Source organism: Nicotiana attenuata, unplaced genomic scaffold (assembly GCF_001879085.1).
Source record: "Nicotiana attenuata strain UT unplaced genomic scaffold, NIATTr2, whole genome shotgun sequence".
Lineage (NCBI taxonomy): Eukaryota > Viridiplantae > Streptophyta > Magnoliopsida > Solanales > Solanaceae > Nicotiana > Nicotiana attenuata.
The window spans coordinates 24,889-33,977 of record NW_017672357.1 but is presented as its reverse complement, the minus strand read 5'-3'; positions in this window follow the sequence as shown (position 1 = coordinate 33,977).

The window sequence follows — 9,089 nt, the reverse complement described above, 5'->3', positions numbered from 1 at the left end:
AAGGATGAAAATAAAGAAATGTATGTAGAGGAACTAAGAGAGGATGAGGAGTCTGAAGCGAAATGGGAAGTAAATTGGTCCAAGCCCGTAGAGACGAGCTTGACATGGAGGATCATCACGAAGCAGAGATAGATGAGAATGTTCACCAGGAGATGGGGGTGAAACAGAGGAAGATGAAATAATAGAGGAGTAGCAGTTGGGACGCGGACACTGCCAAAAACACACAACGATCCGTTTGCGTGATTATTTTACTAATGTTGTCTAGAAATTTAGTCCATATTGTCCTCCGTCCCCTTCACAACATCACTCAGGTACTCCTTATCCATTGAAACAATATGTGAATTGCGATAAGTTCTCTATTCAACAAAGGTCTTTCCTTGCAGCAATCACTACAACTGATGAACCGGCTCATTTATCTAAGGCTGTAAAAGATGGAAAGTGGAGAGAAGCAATGAGATTAGAAATACAGGCGCTAGAGAATAACGGAACATGGGTAATAGAGCATCTGCCTCCTAACAAAAAGGGCTCTCGGTTGCAGGTGGGTTTACAAGAAAAATTACAACTCTGATGGAATAATTGAGCGACACAATGCCCAACTAGTTATTCTTAGGAATTATCAAGTAGAGGGGATAGAGTATAATGAAACATTTTTCCTGGTGGCAAAGATGGTGATTGTATGCACATTTTTTACTGTAGCAACAACAAAGAATTAGGAGTTACACCACGTGGATGTACATAATGCCTTCCTGTATGGGGATCTTCCAGAGGAGGTGTACATGAAATTGCTTCTTGGGTTTCGAGTTGTAAGTCAGGGAAAAGTGTGCTGACTTCGAAAGTCCCTCTATGGGTTAAAGCAAGCACCGAGGTGTTGGTTTGATAAGTTGTCGGCTACCTTGGATGACTATAGGTTCAAGCATTCATACTCTAATTACTCTCTTTTTACTATGAGAAAGGGTAAAGTACGACTAAATGTCCTTATGTATGTTGATGATCTGATTATCTCTGCCAATGAGCCCAAGGCTATCCGCTAACTTTAAAACATATCTTGAAAAATTCTTTCACATGAAGGATTTGGGTAATTGAAATATTATTTGGGAGTGGAATTCTTCTAAAATTCAGAAGTGTAATGACATGACTGGTCGTTTTGAGCATTTGCATTTGGTTCAGTAGTTTGAGGTCATGAGTATCTTCATATGGTGTATTATGACTTGCTTGTATCGTCACTTTTGGTTTTTGAGTGGTTTGTGATTGATTAAGAAGAATGATTCTCAATTAGGAAGCTTTAAGTTGGAAGAGTTGACCAAGTTTAACTTTTGTTTGACCTCGTATTGGAGTTTTTCCTTTACGTCCGGATGGTGATTATAGACTAGGGCGTATGCCCGGATTTGCATTTGGATGTTTCTATAAGGTTTCATCTTTATTTGGCGAAAGTTGGCAATTTGAAGGTTTGGACAGTTCATAGGTTTGACCAAGGGTTGACTTCTATGCTATCATGTTCAGATTATTGTTATAGGAATTGGAGTAGATTTGTTATATCATTTGGGACTTATGCGCAAAATTTGAGGTATCTGAGTTATATAGATGTGTTTGACGTGAGTTTGGAATTTTAGAAATTTGTAATAGTTCATTAATCTTGAATTGAGGTGCGATTCATGGTTTTGATGTAGTTTTGTAGGATTTGAGGACGTGGGTCCGTCTATGTTTTGGGACTTGTTGGCATAATTGGACGAGGTCTCGAGGGGCTCGGGTGAGTTTAGATGAGTTATGGATATTTTGTGGTCTTGATGGGTAGTTCTGGTTCTGTTTTATTTTTGCACCTGCGCAGGTGCAGATTCGCTTATGCGAGGGAGGGATCGCTTCTGTAAAGAGGAGAGGTCCAGGAGATTTTCTCTTTTACATAGACTTAGGCACAGATACGAAATCGCTTCTATGGGTTTTCATGTACACTTGAGGAGGCGCAGGTGCGGGTATGGTCCGCGTATGCGAGAGGAGGTCATATCCAGCTGGTTAACAGGTGCGACATTTTGTCCGCAGATGCGGAAATCACTGGGAAATTATTACATATTCTAGATTTGAGCTATTTTTGTCACATTTTGACTTTGGGAGCTCGGATTTGGGCGATTTTAGAGGAGATTTTTAATGATTTTGATTGGGGGTAAGTATTTTTTTTACTCGGATTTAATTATTGTACATGATTCCGTCTTAGATTTTGGCATCTGAGTGATGAATCTAAAAAATAATTTGGGGACTTTTGTCAAAACTTTTCTAAAGTGAATACTAGATGTTTGAACATCGATTAGGAGTCGGATTTGGGTGTAATTAGTATGGTTGGACTTGTATTCAATTGGGTTGTCAGAATTTGTGAGTTTTATCACGTTCTTGGGTGTAGGCTCGGGTTGACTTTTTGGTTGAATTTGATTATTAGATTAAATATTCGATATATATTGTTTGGGTTTGTTTCCTATGGTATTATTTGATGTTTTTGAGTTTCTTTTGGAAAGTTTTGAGCCGTTCAGAGATTGATTCGCAAGGGATAGCATTTCTATAGTATTGTTTTGGCTTGCTCGGTATTGATCTGACTTGTTCGAGGTGAGTAACATATCTAAACATGGATTTGAGAGTAGTTATACCTTAGAACTATGATATTTTAGATACGTCGGGGGTGACGCATGTGTTAGGTGATGGGCGTGTGTGTGTGCACCGGGGTATCCTTGATCCGGCTAGTTCTTAGGCCATTATATGCCTTGTTTTTCTATCATGCTCCTTTGATATCATGTTTTCTCCATTTGTATGACTACGTGAATTATTATTCATGCTATAAATCATGCCTGGGCTATCTGTTTAATTGTTTGAGACATGATAGTGCTATTTTCATCATATTGAGCTATTTGCATTAGTCGTAGTCATATTGTTCAGTCATGAAAGTTATATCCGCATGTTCTATCTCTATCTCTGTGCACTTTTGATATGACGTCTCACATGTTATTGGTACCCTTGTACGTGACATGAGTTTGAGCTTAATTTGTGGTACACTGTGATATTCTGTGTTGTATAATTGGATTATTTTTATGTGAGATGTTGGCATATGCAGACTTGAGCGGATTGATGATTGATGTAGGCCATAGAGCCGTGGTGATTGATAGTGAGGAGATGCTTGCGTCAAGGCCTAGTATCGAGATGAGTGTTATTGATATTGAGGTGACGCGTACGCCAAGCCCCACATTGGGCTAAGTGGTATTGTTTAGTGGCGACAGGTGACCCAGTCCCCATGGTAGGCTGTGTGATATTGATTATTGATTAGATCTTAGGCAAGGATCCACCCTTCCGGAGTTTGGTATTCATAGTGAGCGCATGCAAATACACATACATGTGCTTCACTGAGCGACATTTGTGGCAGGTACCCGTACAGTGCTGAGTGTGATGGTGTGTGTGATGGCGAGGGGAATTTGTGCCAGGAACCATGAGCATGCTGAGTGTGAATATACGTGATGGCTTCGTTATGATATTATTGACTGGACATGTATATTTGACATAAGCCATAGATATGTATGTTGCTCATGCTAGATGGTAATAAGGTGTTATTGAGTTGACATGTATATTTGACATGTAGGCACAAAGATGTCTTTTCCTCGTGCTAGATGGTAAATAAAATGTTTTACATGTTGTTGTTCAAATGGAAAATCACAGTTTCCTTGTTAAACTCGTGTTTTAGTGATTTCGGAGAAAGATTGGGCTTTGAATTTTATACTTGGAAAGCATGTGTAGTTTTCCGTATTTGTAAATAAGTTAATCACGATATCTCCTGAGTTGTTTACTTTTACTGTTATAATTATATCATATGTTGTTATTGATTAATTGTGTTGGACACTGACCTTCTTCCGAGCTCGTCATTGCTTTTAGCCTGAGGTTAGGTTTGTTACTTATTGAGTACATGGGTCAATTGTACTCATATTACACTTCTGCACCTTGCGTGCTGATCTTGGAGCTGATGCTGCTGCGTATGGCGGGAGCGGGCATTGAAGATGTACCTGCTTTCCGGACACAACTACCACTTATCCTTGGTATTTTTAGATTCTATTTAGGTATATTCCAATCAAATGTTGTATTTATTTATATACCAACTTTGTAAATCTAAGTCTTAGAGGCTCATGACTTGTACTACCTATCCTCGGGTTATTATATAGATATTCAGTTATTTCACTTAATGATTTTGTATTATTTTTATTAGAGTTGGGTGGACTATTGCTCGGCCTACCTAGTGGGTTGGGTTAGGTGCCATCACGACTAAGTGAATTTTGATCATGACAAGTTGGTATCAGAGCTCTAGGTTCATAGGTTCTACGAGTCATGAGCAAGTGTCTAGAAGAGTCTTGAGGATCAATATGGTGACGTCCATACTATCTTCGAGAGGCTACACGACATCTAGGAAACATCCCATCGTTCTTTCCTTATCGTGCAACATTGATTCACCTTAAAGGGTATCTCTTTGGACCCCTTCCATCCAATCATACCTGATGTTGAGCACTCAATATCAGTTGCTCATTGATGGCTTGTGATGTCATGGATGAGGTGCGAGATGTGTTCTCTATGCTGTGGAGATAGGATGGTCTAGAGGACTTCAGTCCAGGTTCAGACCATAACATGGGCTCGGCGGTTTCAGTTGTGTGACCATGTGCTTTTAGACTTATATGTCTGATAACATCCCTAGGAGTTGGATCAATGTCTCAGTGAGTGGTTAGAAAGTTATATAATGAGTTGTATGTGACTGCGAAATGTGCTTAGATGGTTTGGATGTGACAAGAAGAATTTTGCTTTGGATGTGAAGGGACTAAGGATGCTTGATTTCTGTCTTGATGTGTCATACAGTCTCGGGTTTCGAGTGTACATTATGGAATGAAGTAGATTCTAATGTTGTTGACGAGTTCAGGCTTGGGAGGATGTAGCGGTTACATAGTGGTTGTGACCATGATAGGGTCATCGAGAGATGCCAGTTTGAGGCTAAGCATGTGGGTTATCTTATGTGGGGTGGTCTACAGATGTGTAATCCTTGTGATGTTTCTATGAAGAGTTTTCTTCCTACCTAGCGGGATGCATATGTGCTACAATTTGAGTTCGGATCGCTTGAGAAAGTTTGCCCGACTATCACAAGGATGGATATATGGTTAGCGGGTGATATGAGGTATCTTATAATTAGAGCTACTTGAGTTCATGAAGGATTTGGTTGAGTTATAATGTGAGATCATGGAAATTATGGAGTAAGGGTATTGTGGGTTATTATATGTTGTGTTCTATGGCATCGAACCAAGTGGAAGAGTTTGCTATCGACAATCTGATTATATGGTCATGTGTTATATTAATTTTGGACTGTGGCATACTTGTGGATTAGTAATAACTTGGAGAGGTTGATTTCGAGGATGACTTGAGTAAGGGAATTGATTGGTGCATGATGTGCTATACTTTATGAGCATATGGAAATCTTGGAATAGTTCAGGTTGTCATTAGTAGAGGATGTAGTATGCAATGAGTAGGGAATCACTCTATTGCTTAGAGATGGGGGTTACTTCTTGAGGTTTCTGTGTGCTAATGGAGTACAATTCATTCGACTCGTATTGGTGGTGCATTGGGGATTTGAGCAGAGTGCACAACTCTTGAGAAGGTTCTAATGGGTTCAAGATTCGTATGTGGTATTTGAGGATTTCCCGAATTTATATATGGCTAATATCTAGGATCTGCATTGGATGGTGTTAAGACTTGCGGTATTTCTGTATCGTTATTGATTTTATATTTCAGCATTTGAGAGGTTAAAGAAATAGCTTCAGATTCACAGAAGGTCTCTTCAGAGTGGGCATTTAGGTTGCAGTACTATTGGGGTGCTTAACAGGGAATACAGTGGCTTATGGGATTTAGGATGACGTGGTCATGCTAGGATTTCTTATGGTTAGCTTTGGTTAAGGATCGTTGTGTATTTCCAAGGAGAAGTTTAAATTTGAAGGCAAGTGGAGAGGAATTCGAAGAAATGGGTCAACTTGGTAGTGGCTTAGATCATCATAATAATGGAAGTGATTGGTTTCTTTGGTGTGGTGAAACTTTACCGGCATTTTGTGGTAATACTCTTAGGTTTGGTGGCTTGTGTGACTTGGTTGATTTAGAAGGATTCAATTCTGATGGCTTAGTTATGTGCTCATGGGTTTCAAAGAGTTCTCGGCGATTTCGACCACGACTTAGGCGGATGTTTTCTACGGGCATGGGAATTTTGTTATGTTTTGTAATTTTTCTCCTGGATGGGGCAGGTGGAAGGTTCCCGGTGGATGGGGTATGTATCCTTCTTGTGACTCAGAGTTGATGATGGGATTTCAGTGTTTTCATATGATGGCATGATAGATGCGGTGCGACGTGAAGGATTGAGATTTACATGTACAAAGTTGGTTCAACTTTGAAGGAAAGGTCATGAGCTCTAGTTAGCATCGATGGTTTTAAATGCTTTAGAAAAATGCTTGCACTATTTGGTATCACCCGAGATGAGTGTGCATTTCGAAAAAGTGCATTATGTTTTGACTTGCGAATACTTTACTGGTATTACGGTAATCGCCTGATTGGTCGACTGCTGATGTGCAGATTTTGCTATGTGAAATGGAACAATTATGAAAGTATTTCTCGTGAGATGATTGTGTATGAGTGATGTGTCAGTTATTTGAGTTGTGAAGTTGGGATCAGACATGGAGATTCTTGTATTCTAGGGATTTGAAGACTAGGAGGGTTCTCAGAGGTTGATTGTTCCTTAGTTTCGGAGGTGAAGGTATGTTAAGAGGTTGACAACTAATTGTATGCATTATAGATAGGTTATTGTGGACTTTTCGGAGGTTATCTACCTATTTCGAGAGGATTAGGATTGATTTGGAGGCCGCTGGTAGGCCTAATAAGAAGGTTATTCTACATCGAGACGGATTTTTTTACTCAACACAACTATGGTTGAGGGGTGTGTCATCGGTTAAAGTTGATCTTATTCCTGTGCTGATATGTTATTATCCTATGCTACGGTGGGTTGTGAGACTGTTGACTATTTAGATACATGATGTGAGTCTGTGTGGGCCTTATGGCGGAATTCGAGCGAGATGGCTCTTGGGTTGTTGAATGGTTGATTGTGCCATGGTAATGGCCTTCCTGTTTGTGGCATATTGTGCTATCCGTTTCTCTATAATTATGGTCATGCACTTTACGTCTTTGTTGTTGATGTAAATATGGTAGTTGATTGCGAACATCATGGCTTGAGGTGTTCCATGTGGACTGGTGTTTGGATTGGATCACGCATCATAGTGGAATTATGTTAATTTATGATCCCTTATGCTTATTTCGCGTGTTTTGTTTCTCCTTTGTGTGATGGATTCATTGCATTGTGCTTTGTGGTGGTATCTGTTGAGCTTGCAGGACAGTTCTCTCGTTTGATTCTCTTTCTATCATTGGGTACATTTGATTTATTGCTTGATTGATGCACGGATTGCACGGTATATGGCTCGAGGTGGTGCTAGCGTGGCATGTCGGTCAAACATCTTGTTCTGGGTGAAATGAGGTTATTGGACCTGGAATGAGCACTATCAGGTTTGATTAAGGTATGTTTGGAAGAGTAATATTACTAGTCATCTTCGAATTTGGCTATGGTTCTTGGCGGGTGAGAAAGCTCCACAACTTATTGATCTGACGAGTGGCTATGAGTTTCTACCTGTTTCTTTCATCATTGGCAGTGTGCGAAGGCTTAGAACAAGGTTTAATTTGATATGACATTGGTTACTCGTACCTGGTTTATTATTGAGCAACTATTGTGGTCAAAAGTTATTGCTATGAGTACTAGAGTTATGTGGTAAATCATGTGATTATATCATAAGTTAAGGTTATGGCTTGATATAGCTTGTTCAGACTTACACAGTGAGATGCGAAAAATTGGGTCTTACAATGAATTCCGAATGTTGGAGTTTGGGTTCCATGGTTTATGGGCTAATGTTGAAGAAATGATCTTCAGTTAGGTTGTGTTGTCGGGCTTTTATAGATTGGGGCAACGTGGGATCACCTATGGGTATGTTTATGGTGAGGTGATACTATGATTTGATGGCTTTGGAACGACTCTTGACATGTTCGAGGACGAACGTATATTTAAGTGGGGGAGAATGTAACGACCCGACCGATCATTTCGAGCATTTGCATTTGGTTCGGTAGTTTGAGGTCATGAGTAGCTTCATATGGTGTATTATGACTTGCTGCATCATCGGTTTTGGTTTTCAAGTGGTTTGGGATTGATTCGGAAGAATTATTCTCAACTAGGATGCTTTAAGTTGGTAGAGTTGACCAAGTTTCTCTTTTGTGTATTTGACCTCAGATCGGAGTTTTTATGGTTTCGTTAGGTCCGGATGGTGATTCTATACTTGCACATATGCCCAGATTTGCATTTGGATTTTTTTATAAGGTTTCAACTATATTTGGCAAAAGTTGGGAATTTGAAGATTTGGAGAGTTCATAGGTTTTACCGGGTTTTGACTTTGATGTTATCGGGTTCGAATTATTTTTTCAGAAGTGGGAATAGGTTTCGTTATGTCATTTGGGACTTGTGCGGAAAATTTAAGGTGATTCTAAGTTGTTTAGATGTGTTCGGCGTGACTTTGGAATTTTGGAAATTTGAAATCCCGGTGAAGTTTTGGAAGAGTGCGGGCAAGGCAGGCTTGGAGTGGCTCACTAGGTTATTTAGTGTTAATTTTATAATGAAGAAGATGCCAGAAGAGTGGATGTGGAGCACAATGGTTCCTGTATACAAGAACAAGGGTGGTAACCATCGGGGTATCAAGCTGCTTAACCATACTATGAAAGTCTGGGAGAGAGTAGTAATGTTAAGGGTGAGGAAGAGTGTGTCTATTTTCGAGAACCCGTTTGGGTTTATGCCGGGGCGTTGGACTACAGAAACCATCCACCTTGTTAGGAGATTGATGGAGCAGTATAGGGAGAGAAAGAAGGACTTGCATATGGTGTTCATCGACTTAGAAAAGGCGTACGATAAAGTTTCGAGGGAGGTTTTCTGGAGATGTTTGGAGGCTAGAGGTGCACTT